The sequence below is a fragment of the Chiloscyllium punctatum genome, chromosome 11 (assembly GCF_047496795.1).
Source record: "Chiloscyllium punctatum isolate Juve2018m chromosome 11, sChiPun1.3, whole genome shotgun sequence".
Taxonomy (NCBI): Eukaryota; Metazoa; Chordata; class Chondrichthyes; order Orectolobiformes; family Hemiscylliidae; genus Chiloscyllium; species Chiloscyllium punctatum.
Window position 1 is genome coordinate 13,645,590 of NC_092749.1, and position 15,388 is coordinate 13,660,977.

The 15,388-nt window shown below is 42.5% G+C and overlaps 1 protein-coding gene across 1 annotated transcript in view; it reads left to right on the forward strand.

The window, feature by feature from the left end:
• The first annotated feature begins 4,250 nt into the window (after positions 1-4,250).
• Positions 4,251-15,388, forward strand: part of nmbr (neuromedin B receptor) — a 39,204-nt gene continuing 28,066 nt past the window's right edge. Inside the window, exon 1 of the mRNA XM_072580108.1 lies at positions 4,251-4,269. The gene's annotated coding sequence lies outside the window, so the exon portion shown is untranslated. The remainder of the gene's footprint in view (positions 4,270-15,388) is intronic.

A 15,388-nucleotide genomic window follows, 5' to 3' on the forward strand; every position in this document is an offset into this window, starting at 1 on the left:
TAGAGGTAGGTTGAGTGGGTGGGCAGAAAATCTGGAAAATGCTATATAATGTTGGAAAATGTCAAGATGTTCACTTTGACATTAAGAATAAAACAGCAGAGTATTCTTAAATGGAGAATAACTACAGAATTCCAAGGTTTAATGGGATCTAGGTGTTTTCATCCATTAGCCGCAAAACAAATTAGTGTACCGAATCAAGAAAGCTAATGAGATGCCATCTTTTATTATGAAAGGAATTGAACATAATAGTAAAGATGCTTCAGTTATATGGGGTATTGGTGAGACCACGTCTCAAATACTGTGCACAATTTTCATTTCCTTATTTAAGGAAGGATGTAAAGGCATTAGATGTAGTCCTCAGGAGTTTTGCTAGATTGATATCTGGAATGAGCAGGTTGTTTCATGGGGATAGATTGAAGAGGGTGGGCTTGTTTCTATTGTAGAGTAGTTGGGGGAGGGGTGGTTTGATCCTGAAGTGTGTAGGATCCTGAATGATTTAATAATGTCGGTGCAGAAAGGATGTCTATTCTTGTGGGTCAGTCCAGAATTGGGAGGCACCATTTTCAAATTATTGGCTGCTTTTTCAGAACAGACATAAGGATTTCTTTTTCTCTCAAAGGCTTGTATGATTTTGGAGCTTCTGCCTCAAAAGGTGGGAGAGCTGGAATTATTGATATTTTTAAGATAAATGTGCATTAATTCTTAATAGTGAATTAAGAGCTATAGTGGATAGATGGGAATATAGAAATTGAATCATAAATGGATCAGCCATAATCTTATTGACTGGTAGAACAAACTCCAGAGGCTGAATAGTCTAATTCAGCTCCTCCTCTATAGATTTGTATGTTTACATGATCCTAGATTTTCCAATTATAATTTGAAAGCAGACTGAATGACGGAGGAAAGATGATGGTGTATTGGTGCTGTCACTGGGTTAGCAATCTAGTCAACCCCAGGTTAATGTTCTGGGGATATGGGTACAAATCCCACCCATAATAGAGGGTGAGATGTAAATTCATCATTTCTTAATGGTCTGAAACTACATTTTTTAAACCTGTTCATCAAATCTCTTTAAGGAATGAAAATCTACCCTCTTTCTCTGGTCTGGCCTACATGTGACTCCAGACCCAAAGCAATGTGGTTGACACATAACTGCCTTTTGAAATGATAGGGCAAATCACTCAAGGGAAGTGCAGTTATGGATGGGAAACAAGTAATGACCTTGTCAATGATGCCCACATTCTATCAAAAAATAAAATGAGCATGGATATTGGCTTCCTGGATAACTCGTGTACTGCAATGGCAATGCATCACAAGTATTCAAGTTCCACCTTCTCCAGAGGTGTGTAAGAACATCCCTGAGCAAGTTGATTAGAAAATGTCTCTAACTACACCATCTCATTGAGAAGTAATTCCACAGGATTGATATCAACATTAACATCAACAATGTGGCTGCAATGTCCAAACTTCCCTTTCAGAATTGGAAACTGTGAAGAAGCTCAGCTCCAACTGGTGGCTCCATTAATTCACACTCTTCCATTCTATTTTTGTTTGCCATTTGCAATATGAAAGTATCAATGAGACTTGCTTCACTGCCAGGTATAACAGTCTCATATTTCCAATAATCCTCCTTACTCTGAATTTGAGTCTCCCTTTGAAATCCTAGCACCCTTAACTTGTTCTAAATGATCACAAGATGTAGATTCCAGGAGCAGCTGTGATTACCCAATTGGACAATTTCCCCATTAGCTTCGAAGAAAAGTAATTTATAAGAATACTTACATTAGCAAAGAACAACTTTTCAGTTTGAGATTGCTTGCTGGTGGTCTTAAAGTGGTGACTGTGAAAGTCGAACATCCTGAGGGGCTATCCATGGTATGACTGGTTGGGTTCTCACATGTGTTGCCATCCCTTTTCTTTAAGAGCTAGAGATATGAGAATCTGCAGGATGAAAACAGCTCAGTGCCTGTGTAATTTAGTATGTTTCTATTTTGAATACCTTGGTACTGGCATGGAGTCTCTGATCTCCAACTTTACACTGCCCTCTATCCAATCCACCAGTGCTGTTCTAATATCAAAGATTTTTATTTAAAGAAGAGAACAGCCCCAAAGATCCCACATTCTAATGTCCATATTGTCTTTAATGTGGATCCATTTCTTTGAGGGGTTCAAGATTAGTGTTGGCTGGTGCACAGAACCAGGAGCAATTAAAATATTGAATGTGTTTGCTATTTGGGTATTTGTGTGGAACATACCAACACTTTTTGAAAAACTGTACTTGTTGCACATGTTACTTGCCAGAGTTAGTGTGTGCTTAACATTGAGGGGTTCACACTCATTACCTGGGGAAAGGTAGTCCTCACAGGAACCTTTAGAAAAGGATATTGGGACTTCGGTTTTAGAAAATTGAATTGCAGACAATTTGCAATCTAATCAGAACCAACCCCCTAGCAAGAAGAGAACAGGATTACAGCTGCTGAAGGCATTGGATAGTCAAGCATTCCCAGGAATGAAAAAAATAACAACATTGGGATTGTAGCAATGGATTCTGGCTGGTTTGGGTTATTTGATATGTCAATGCAGAGTTGTTATTGTACAGGGGGAGGTGTTCCCTGAATGATCTTCTCATTGGATTCAGTAATAACTTTCATCATATTTCATCTGAGCCCAATGACTTTTTCTAATAAAATATAATTTCCTTTTTTGATAACGTGATTACTCTGTTATAGAAGAAACAAGTATAACTGCCAACTCTGAGAACTGATCAATGACAATTGTATAAAGACAGAGAAAGGGAATAAAAAAAGAAAAAAAACCTAGGGCTGAATCTTAAATCGAGAAATTAAGAGTGGGCGAGAAGTGATAAAAACAGTGTCTGAAAGACGGATGCAAAGGTAGAGAGAAAGAGGAGAGGAGTGAGTGGGGAGGAAGAATCTGAATAAATGTGAAGTGAAAAATAAAGCAAAGGAGTGTGAAAGAATTCAACACAGTGAGATAAAAGGTCGGTGGAAAATGGAGATTTGAAGTGGAAGAGAAAGCTAGCAGAAGGGGATACAGGAACACACAGTAAGAAGAACAGCAGAAAGTCAGATACGGAAGAAGTAACGAGTTGAGACAAAGGGAGTCAGAAAATTATTATTAAATCTGTCAGAGGAAAGGAAAATCGGGGCGCTGAAGTCAAGAGGGAAGGTTTACAGTTTCAGCACCGCACCTCAGAGACAGCTCTTTTCACGGTTGCTGAGACTGGACAGCAGCGCACAGCCAGCTCTCCCGACAGTGTCAGAACCACGCATCAGGGACAGCTCCTTCCACAGACGCTGAGACTTGATAGCAACCGACAGTCAGCTCACTCCACAGTTTCAGCACCACGAATCGGGGACAGCTCCTTCCACAGACGCTGAGACTTGATAGCAGCCGACAGTCAGCTCACTCCACAGTTTCAGCACCACGAACCGGGGACAGCTCCTTCCACAGACGCTGAGACTGGATAGCAGCGGGCAACCGGCTCTCTTGCAGTCTCAGGTAATCTCCAAGCCCTGCGGCACTTATTTTTAACTTTTGTTTGTAGATGATTTGAGAATATTTAGAGAATGAAATGTGAAGTCTGGTGGTTGATATTTTTGTGAACGTGTTCCCAGAATCTCGGTTGACTTCTCTTCCTCTTCTTTCTTTCAGGGAACTTGTTGCGAAAGAACAGTGACCCAACTTGCTGATTATCCAGATAATTGACTGTCTGGAAAGGAGCTGACCTCACGAGGTTGAGGTAGTAGGTGGGGGTGGAGTTGAGACCATTGCAGCGACAGCATAAGGCATCCTTGTCCAGCATTTATTTTCCCCTTGGGACAGGAGCCAACGCTTCAGGAGGATGGATGGTGAACTGTTCGACAACGGTACTTTTCTTTCACTCAACGGAGCAATTTGGAACAACTTTACAGAGGAGATAGTCTACCTTGACACCGCGTTCTTTGTGATCCGATGCATCATCCCCCCCATCTACCTCCTCCTCATCACGGTGGGCTTGCTGGGGAACATCACTTTGGTCAAGGTCTTTGTAGCTAACAGCGCTATGAGAAGTGTGCCTAACATTTTCATTTCCAGCTTAGCAGCTGGTGACCTGCTGCTCCTGGTCACTTGTGTCCCAGTGGACGCTGCCAGGTATTTCTTTGAGGACTGGATCTTCGGCTCACTGGCTTGTAAGCTCATCCCCATGATCCAACTCACCTCAGTGGGAGTGTCAGTGTTCACCCTGACGGCTCTCAGTGCAGACAGGTAAGTGGGACATCTAGTCAGTTCCATCTGCAATTATCTAGTGTTGACTTTATCAGACACTTTCTGTTTGTTTTGTATATATGTATCTACCTGTCTTTTGGTCTATCAATCTATTAACTTACCAAATTCCCCTTCTATCTGTTGGTGTATTCTTCTAGATATTCATCCCAGTTATAATAGAATTAAGATAATTGAATGCAGTAATCCATTTTTAGTAAATAGTAGCTCTGAGCATTCAAAATTTGAAAAGAAATGGAATTTGTAAGAAAGCAGACAAATGACATCCTTTCAGAGAGATTGAGGCACTTCAGTTTCTTTACCAGGGTGAAGGGATTTTTTTTCTAATAGACAACCCTCAAATGTATGGAATGAACATTACATTCATCACACTGGGAGCTTCAATTATGAAAGAAATAATGTTCTCATATTCCTTGCTATCACCCCCCCCCCCCCCCCACCCACCCACCCACCCTTTTGAAACAAAAACCTCTCAAGCTGTCTGTATGATACAATTAGAACAAAGATAGTGGACATAGAATGACAGTACAATCTAAAATCCCATGCAGTGCAGCAGTGCAAATTTTGAGTAATTGACCTTTCTCATAGGATGTGCATTCATTGGTTGAAAAAGATATGAATACTAGCTATTATAATTGTTAAAAGAAAAATACATTGTGGCATGGCAATTGCCTCACTCAGTTAGTATAACCTCTAAATGAACTCAGAAAGAAGTTCTGAAGAATGGTCACTGCTCTTGAAATATTAATTCCATTTTCTCTCAATGTGGAGGTGCTGGTGTTAGACCGGAGTATACAAAGTCAAAAGTTACATGACACCACTTTAAAGTCCATCAGGTTGATTTAACGCTTTAGTTGCTATTCAGCTATTAACACCTCACTCACACTGTTTGACACTTTTGATCACCTCCAAAGACTTGTTACTCAGTCTGTCGACACTCCCCTCACACCATTTGTACTATCGTTTGATGCTCTTAATGACCTGGAATTACTTGGCAATGCTCTCTCAGCCTATAAATTCTCTGACTATGCCCTTCCATCCACTTCACCTGATGAAGGAGCACCATTTCAAAAGCTTGCGATTTCAAATAAAATCTGTTGGACTATAACCTGGTGTCATGTGACCTCTGATTGTTTTCTCTCAACAGATGCTGCCAGACCTGCAGAGTTTCTACAGCCCTTTCTGTTTTCATTTTGGAAAAAAAAGGGAGTTTCATTATGTACCCTCTGCAGGAGTATATGGGGTGGGGGGGGGGGGGGTGTCATTGCAACATGAAATGTTAACCCTGCAATTCTGCAGATGCTGTCAGACCTGATGAACATTTCCAGCTTTTTCTATTTTTATTGTCAACTTTCTGTTCCAAAGCCTTTTCAAATCCTACTCCTGTAACTATGCTTTTGGTCACCTCTAAACATATTTTTATTAATAAGAAGCTTTACTGCTGCCTATTAAAGATCTAGGGACATTTTATTGCAATCGCAGCATGATATAAATGCAAGTTGCATATCTTCACATGTGCAATAAATATTCAGTAGATGCCCCACTGGGACCAGGTGTATTTGTGCCAGTATGTTGTTCTGTCATATCTCTAACAGCACTTTGTAATATACTTATCACATGTTAAGATAAATTCCCCATTTTTGCTTTCTTCCTCCATTCTTTGAGATGTTGATTCATCTGTCAGCTCCTCTCGTGCAATTATTCTGCATGGGCATCACCTCCAAAAGCCTTAAGCTATTTGAATATAGGAAGCTCCTTGCAAACAAGCCTAATTCAAACCATCACACACTGGAAGGGAATCTGCCACCCTTACCCATTCTGAAATAAAGTGTCTTCAAGCTTCTAGCAATGTGATAGAAACTTAAGTGACTTGTGAAATTGTCTGGAGCTCATTCAGCTCTATTGAAAATAAAAGATATCTTATCACTATCTTGTCAAGGGAAATTAGGAATGGCACAATAAGTGCTGATTTTTCTGTGATGCCCAAATGTGACATTTAAACTTAAAAAAGTGCATGTATTCATTGAACTGGGTGGGGTGAGGGGAGGGGGTGCTTTGTGGGTTGTGGTGTTTTGCTGACACCATTGTTCCATGCAGCACAATTGACAGCTAGGTCTAGAGGACACCATCTTTATACATTGCAACGATACCCTTTTCAAAGCTTAGCCAGTAGCTTTGTGGATTAGATATTCCTATCAACCAAAACAGTGAACAAATCCTTTGTGCATTTATGTGACATTCCTCTGGTGCATTTAAGGGCAAGTGAAGTTAGCACATGGGGAAGGATGGAAAGATGGAAATTCTGATCAGGTTAAATGGAGAAGAGGTGGGTGTAAGTTGTGGGAAGCATAAACACATGAATGTATTGAACTGAATTGCTTTTTTGTGATCAGTTCATTGATTTTGCATAATATCAAGTGTGATCTTTGATTTGTTTTGATTTATTGTTGTCACATGTACCAACATAGAGTAGAAAATGTTTGTGTGCTGTACAGGCAGACTGTATCATACAAAGTGCATCAGAATAGCAGAACAGAGTGCAGAATACAATGTCACAGCCACAGAGAAGGTGCAGGGAGAGGTCAACATGAAAATTTGAGAGATCTGTTCAGAAGTCTGATAATAGGGGAACAAAGCTGTTCTTGACTCATAAGAGAGCATAACTGGGGTGGGAGGGGTCTTTAATTATGTTGATTGCTTTCCTAAAGCAGCAGGAAGTACAGATGGGGTGAATGGGTGGGAGGCTGGTTTATGTAATTGACTGGGCTGTGTTCGTGGTTCTCTGTAGTTTCCTGCAGTCTTGGGAAGGGCAATTGGCATACTATGCTATTATGCATCCAGATAGAATGCTTTCTATGGTGCACCTATAAAAGTTGGTAAGGGTGTTGGTTGATCAGTTGAATTTCCTTAGCATCCTGTGCGATAGAGATGTTGTTGGGCTTTCTTGACCATCATGTTAACGTGAGTGGACCAGGCAAAAGTGAGGACTGCAGATGCTGGAAATCAGAGTCTAGATTAGAGTGGTGCTGGAAAGACACAGCAGGTCAGGCAGCATCCGAGGAGCAGGAAAATTGACGTTTCGGGCAAAAGCCATTCATCAGGAATTAAGGCAGGGTGCCTCCAGGGTGGAGAGATAAATGGGAGGGGTGGGGCTGGGGAGAAGGTAACAAGGAGTTCAATAGGTGGATGGGGTTGGGGATGAAGGTGATAGGTCAGAGAGGAGGGTGGGGGAAGGTAGCAAAGAGTACAATGGGTGGATGGGGGGTGTGGATGAAGATAGTTCAGAGAGGAGGGTGGAGCGGATGGGTGGGAAGGAAGATTGACAGGTGGGACAGGTCATGGGGTGGTGCTGAGCTGCAAGGTTGGAACTGGAGTAAAGTGGGGGAGGGGAAATGAGGAAACTGGTGAAGTCCACATTGATGCCCTGGGGTTGAAGTATTCCAAGGTGGAAGGTGGGGGGACCAAGACAGATTGTTGGTGATGAAGAGGACAGAAACATCAGGCTAGCACTCTGAGGCTTTTGTGCAATATCATAGTTACAATTTCCAAATGTTTATGCTTACAGTGCCCTCCTGCTTTGAGGAATGAATGAATCTGTGATGAAAGTGCATATTATTTATTTGCTTACAGCTTGATTTTCTCATTACATTCCCTCTGCCTGTAATACACAAACAGCAACATATTCACCCTGTTGCTTCCTTTTGCACTTTTCTCAATTGTAATATGGAGTTTTTGCTTATCTTTCTAACAAACTTGTCCTTATTACATGACTTTGTTACCTCAAGAATTGATTATTCAAACACATTCTTGAATGAACTTCCACATTTTAGCTTCTATAAATTTGAAGATATCCATAAACCTACTCAAATCCTAACTCACACCAATTCACATTCACCTACACCCTGACACTTGCTAATCTATATTGGCTAGGTGAAAGTGAGTACTGCAGATGCTGGCGATAAGAGTCGAGAGTGTGATACTGGAAAAGCACAGCAGGTCAGGCAGCATACAAGGAGCAGGAAAAATGACATTTTGGGCAAAAGCCCTTCATCAGGAATCTATATTGGCTGTTAGCTCACTAGTGCCCCTTCAGTGGGGAGGTGATAACCTCGTGGTGTTACCTCTGGAGTGTTAATCCTGAGACCCAGGTAACATTGTGAGAACCCATGATGGTGGAATTTGAATTCATTTTTGTTTAAGAAATGGAATTAAGAGTTTAATGATCACTATGAAATGATTATTGGAGAGAAAAGACCATCTAGTTCACGAATGTCCTTTAGAGAGGGAAACTGCCTTCCTTACCTGGTCTGGCCTTCATATGACTCCAGACCCATGTCAAAAATTGCAAAAATGATTCTAGATAGGAGCGAAAGTAACAGGGTAGTTATGGGGGACCTTTAACTTTCCAAATATTGACTGGAAATGCTATAGTTTGAGTATTTCAGATAGGTCAGTTTTTGTCCAATATGTGCAAGAGAGTTTCCTGACCCAGTATGTAGATAGGCCAACATGAGGCAAAATCATATTGAATTTGGTACTGGATAATCAAGCAGGCCAGGTGTTAGATTTGGAAGTAGGAAAGCACTTTGGTGATAATGACCACAATTCAGTTATGTTTACTTTAGCAATGGCAAGGATTAGGTATATACAGCAGGGCAAGAGTTACAGCTGGGGGAAAGGCAATTATGAGACAATTAGGCAAGATTTAGGATGCATAAGATGGGGAAGGAAACTACAGGGAATGGGCACAATTGAAATGTGGAGCTTGCTCAAGGAACAGCTACTGCATGTCTTTGATAGGTATGTACCTGTCAGGTAGGGAGGAAGTGGTCGAGCAAGGGAACTGTGGTTTACTAAAGAAGTTGACTCTCTTGTCAAGAGGAAGTAGGAGACATGTTAAGATGAGACATGAAGGCTCAGTTAGGGTGCTTGAGAGATACAAGTTAGCCAGGAAAGACCTAAAGTGAGAGCTAAGGAGAGCCAGGAAAGGACATGAGAAGTCTTTGGCAGGTAGGATCAAGAAAAACCCTGAAGCTTTCTATAAATATGTCAGGAATAAAAGAATGACGAGAGTAAGATTAGGGCCAGTCAAGGACAGTAGTGGGAAGTTGTGTGTGGAGTCCAAAGAGATAGGAGAGAGGCTAAATAAATATTTTTTTGTCAGAATTCACATTGGAAAAAGACAATGTTGTCGAGGAGAATACTGAGACACAGGCTACGAGACGAGTTGGGATTGAGGTTCACAATTCTGTAACTTGCGAAAATAGATAAATGCCTGGACTGGATGGGATTTATCCTCGGATTTTCTGGGAAGCTCGGGACAAGATTGCAGAGTCTTTGACTTTGATCTTTATGTTGTCATTGTCCACAGGAATAGTGCCAGAAGACTTGAGGATAGCAAATGTCCCCTTGTTCAAGAAGGGGAGTAGAGACAACCCTGGTAATTATAGACCAGTGAGCCTTACTTCGTTGTGGGTAAAATGTTGGAACGGATTATAAGAGGTAGGATTTATAATCATCTAGAAAGGAATAATTTCATCAGGGATAGTCAGCACGGTTTTGTGAAGGGTAGGTCGTGCCTCACACACCTTATTGAGTTCTTTAAGAAGATGATCAAACAGTTGGCGAGGGCAAAGTGTTGATTGGTGAATTTGGCTTTCAGTAAAGCATTTGATAAGGTTCCCCATGGTGAGCTATTGCAGAAAATATGGAGGCATAGGATTAAGGGTGATTTAACGGTTTGGATCAGAAATTGGTTAGCTGTAAGAAGACAGAGGGTGGTTGTTGATGAAAAATGTTTATCCTGGAGTTCAATTACTATTGGTGCATTGCAAGGATCTGTTTTGGGGCCACTGCTGTCTATCATTTTTATAAATGACCTGGACGAAGGTGGAGAAGGTTGGGTTAGTAAATTTGCGGATGACACTTAAGTCGGTGGAGTTATAGATAGTGCTGAAGGATGTTGCAGGTTACAGAGGAACATAAATAAGCTACAGAGCTGGCCCGAGAGTTGGCAAATGGAGCTTATTGTGGAAAAGTGTGAGGTGATTCACTTTGGAAGGAGTAACAAGAATGTAGAGTACTGGGCTAATGGTAAGATCTTTGGTAGTGTAGATGAGCAGTGTCCATGTGCATAGATCCCTGAAAGTTGCCATCCAAGTTGATAGAGCTGTTAAGAAGGCATACAGAGCATTCAGTTTTATTGAAAAGGAATTGAGTTTCGGAGCCATGAGATCATGTTGCAGCTGTACAAAATACTGGTGCAGCTGCATTTGGAGTATTATACAGTTCTGGTCGCAGCATTATAGGAAGGATGGGGAAGCATTGGAAAGAATGCAGAGGAGATTTACCAGAATGTTGCCTGGTATGGAGGGAAGGTCTTATGAGGAAAGGCTGAGGCTTTGAGGCTGTTTTCATTGGAGAGAAGAAGGTTGAGAGGTTATTTAATCGAGACATACAAGATGATCAGAGGATTAGATAAGGTGGACTGTGAGAGCCTTTTTCTTCAGATGGTGATGAAAATGTGTTGCTGGAAAAGCGCAGCAGGTCAGGCAGCATCCAAGGAGCAGGAGAATCGACGTTTTGGGCATTTTCAGGAATTCCTGAAGAAGGGCTCATGCCCGAAACGTCGATTCTCCTGCTCCTTGGATGCTGACTGACCTGCTGTGCTTTTCCAGCATCAAATTTTCAGCTTCGATTTCCAGCATCTGCAGTCCTCACTTTCTTCAGATGGTGATGGCTAGCACAAGGGGACATAGCTTTAAATTGAGGGGTGATAGACATAGGACAGATATCAGAGGAGGTTCTTTACTCAAAGAGTAGTAGGGGTGTGGAACGCGTTGCCTACAACAGTAGTAGACTCACCAATTTTAAGGGCCTTTAAATCTCCTTTGGGCAATAAATGCTGGCTCAGCCAGTGATGCCCACACCCCATGAATGAATTCAAATGCTCATCATGATTTTCACATTCCTCCATGACCTGACCTGCCTTATCTCTGTAGTCTTCTCCAATCACACAATCTTCTAGAATCTAAGCCTGGCATTTTGACCACCTCCAATTTTAATGACCGGGCAACTTGCAACTATGCCTCAGCTTCCCTAACTCACCCGACACCCCCTCCCAAACACACCCAAACCTCTGCACCTCCCTTATTTAACTCATCTTCTTGTAGAAACTCTGAGCTCTAAAACCTATCTCTTTAACCAGTCCCTCCCTACTTCGCATTATGTAGTTTGGCATCAAATTTCCCATTGCAACATACTTGTGTGATTTTTCATTGAAGGCATTCTCAAGTCAATTGTTATTGTAGAAACTGTGATCATTAGTGTTTACGCATTCTCACTGTTGAAGATGTTGTAAATGTGATCCGCTGATTTTGTTTTAGCCCTAATGTCTCATGTTTTGCATTCTATTGTTATAATACTTTGTGAATTCTCTGTTTGTTGACATGCAGTGGCAACTGGCATTGACACAGGATTAGTTTCTGCACATATTCAGTGATAACACTCAGCTTTACCCCTCCATCACTGCTCAGGATTATAAAGCCACTCCCACCAATACTGACAACTTGTTGTGTTAGGAAACTAGAAGAATCTTATCTTGCCTGTCTCAAGCCTCTACACCACAACACCAGTGCAAACTCCATTTATCAGCATAAACTGTTGAAAAACTCCTCTGCATGGGGTTCCCTGTACAAAAACATCTTTTGTTTTAAAAGATAAGATTGTTGAAAATAGGTGGAAGCCAGGAACCTGTTTAGCTATGTTTGTGCTGTAATTGCAGCACATGTCATTGTGTCTAGATATCATAGAATCCCTACTCTGTGGATACAGGCCATTTGGCCCAACCATTCCACACTGACCCTCCGGAGAGTATTCCACCCCCAGACCCATTCCTCTACCCTATTACTCTACATTTTGCATGCAGTTCGGGTCTCCTTCCTATCGGAAAGATGTTGTGAAACATGAAAGGGTTCCGAAAAGATTTACAAGGATGTTGCCAGGGTTGGAGGGTTTGAGATGCATGGAGATGCTAAATAGGCTGGGGCTGTTGTCTCTGGAGCATCGGAGGCTAAGGGGTGACCTTATAGAGGTTTATAAAATCATGAGGGGATTGGATAGACAAGGTATTTTCCCTGGGGTGAGTGAGTCCAGAACTAGAGGGCATAGCTTAGGGTGAGAGGAGAAAGATATAAAAGAGACCTAAGGGGCAACTTTTCACACAGAGAATGATGCATGTATGGAATGAGCTGCCAGAGGAAGTGGTGGATGCTAGTACAATTACAACATTTAAGAGGCATTTGGATGGGTATTTGAATAGGAAGGGGTTGGAGGGATATGGGCTGGGCGCTGGCAGGTGGGACTAGATCAGGTTGGGATATCTGGTCGGCATGGACATGTTGGACCATAGGGTCTGTTTCCATACTGTACATCTCTATGACTCTATGACATTTACCCCTGACTAATATACAATACCTACACATCCCTGAACACTATGGACAATTTAGCATGGCCAATTCACCTAACCTGCACATCTTTAGACTGTGGGAGGAAACCGTGGCAACCGGAGGAAACCCACGCAGACATGGGGAGAATGTGCAAACTGCACACAGACAGTCACCTGAGGCTGGAATTGAACCCGGGTGTCTGGCAATGTGAGGCAGCAGTGCTAACCACTGAGCCACTGTGTCACACCCATGAACCACCGTGCTGTCCCCTGAGCCGCCATCCCGCCTCCTGAACCACTGTGACACCCCGTGAGCCATCGTGCCACCCCGTGAGTCACTGCCCCACCCACATGAACCACTGTCCCACCCACATGAACCACTGTGCCACCCACATGAACCACTGTCCCACCCACATGAACCACTGTCCCCCACCCACATGAACCACTGTGGCACCCCCTGAGCCATCGTGCCACCCACATGAACCACTGTGCCACCCCGTGAGCCACTGCCCCACCCACATGAACCACTGTCCCACCCACATGAACCACTGTGCCACCCCGTGAGTCACTGCCCCACCAACATGAACCACTGTCCCACCCACATGAACCACTGTCCCACCCACATGAACCACTGTTCCCCACCCACATGAACCACTGTTCCCTACCCACATGAACCACTGTCCCCCACCCACATGAACCACTGTGCCACCCCGTGAGCCACTGTCCCACCCACATAAACCACTGTCCCACCCACATGAACCACTGTTCCCCACCCACATGAACCACTGTTCCCCACCCACATGAACCACTGTCCCACTCCCTGAGCCACTGTCCCCCACCCCCTGAGCCACTGCCCCACCCCTTATGTCATCTTGTTCATTCTTCAAGATGAAAGTGACCATTCTCAATATGGGTGGCTTTGGTAAGGTCCTGGGAATGCATTGGTGACTGATAGGGCTGGTCAATTCTTGGATGTTTCTACGGCAAATAGTACAGGCTGTCACAGAGTTTCGGAGAAGACGCTGGATGTGGATTGGCTTCTGTTGTGTTCTCTCTCTGCCTGTAGCATGCATTTCCTTTTGCAGGAGGCTGCACTGTATTTTTATTTCAGTCACATTAAGTGCAGCAAGTGTGCATGAGTTTCTCTCAGGGTTTGCGATCAATATCAATTCTCCTAAATGAAGCATAGAGAGTTCCCCTGTAATTTCTGTTTCCTTCAATAGCCATGACAACACACCCCTGACTTCAATCTCCCCACTGAAGATACACTTTGGTCAGCATTCTAGCTATGTGACCGGTCCAATCCAGTTGCGATTGTGGGTGCTCGGTGTGCTAGCTCACCTGAACATCTCAGTGCCTAGCAGTATCTGTGGAGAAAAAGTAGAGATGACATTTTGATTCAAGTGACCCTTCTTCAGAACTGCAATCTGGACTCAAAACATTGACTCTACCTTTTCTCCAAAGGTGCTGCCAGACCTAATGCGTTTCTCCAGCAATTTCTGTTCCTGTTTCAGACCTCCAGCATCTACAGCTTCTTGTTGTATTTATTTCAGTGTCTGGTGTTTGTCCTGTGAAAGATGCCAGAGAAGGAGAGAGTTTCACACCAGTTCCATTTCCATCAAACATGTTTGCTCTTGCTTTCAAACTAATGCATTGTTACTGAATCAAGTGAGGGTTTTAGAGGGACACTATAGCAGTAAATAGACTAGACTGGAGTTTTGTTCTTACCTGCCCCTGCCATTATGTTTCTTAGAAGTAAATTTGTTGTGCAAAAATTCATTAACTGCTGAGTTCAGGGATCTTCCTGTCTAACTGATAAAGCTTTAATTTTTGTGGAATACAGAATATGGACTGCAGCTGTGAGTATCTGCTGCTTTCCTGGAAACTGATAAACTGATTTATTTTGCCAGATGTCACATCATGTTGTTTATTCATCCTGATCTGTGTGTGTGTGTGTGTGTGTCAGAGAGAGAGAGAAATAATCAAGGTGTATTTCAATCCTCCATGATTTGGGAGTGCCAGTGATGGACTGGGTTGACAAAGTTAAAAATCACACAACACCAGGCTATAGTCCAACAGGTTTATTCGGAAGTACTTTCAAATAAATCTGTTGGACTGTAATCTGAAGGTGTGTGATTTTTAACTCAATGATCCATAAGAGGGAAGGCAGAACAAACCAAGGGACCCGTTTCTCATCATTGTGGAGTTGAGTTAACCAGAAGTGGGACTTTAGAATGAAGCTTGTCTGCAGAGGTAGATGAAGATCCCAGATATGATCAATACCTCAACATTTCTACCCTCACCCAATCGGCCTATACTTTCAACAGGACTCAGACATTAACTAATCTGTCCGTTGGTGCAATTTTAATTTTTAACAAGTTTCAGGCTGGTATTTCTGCAGTCTTCTCATCAACTGCCTTCTGCATTCAGGGATGTGGAACATATTGTACTGATGATTTCGCATTATGTTTCTGTCATTAACGTTTATTATACAGTTTATATAAACAGAGAAATGTGAAAAGTGCAGGGGGCTGCTTACTTCCTCTCATCTATACTCACTCTTCAGATTTATTGATTGGAGTCATACTTAGCACAGATGTTGTGGTTGTTGGAAGCTAATCACTTCTACTCCAGGACATCTCTGTAGGAGTTTCT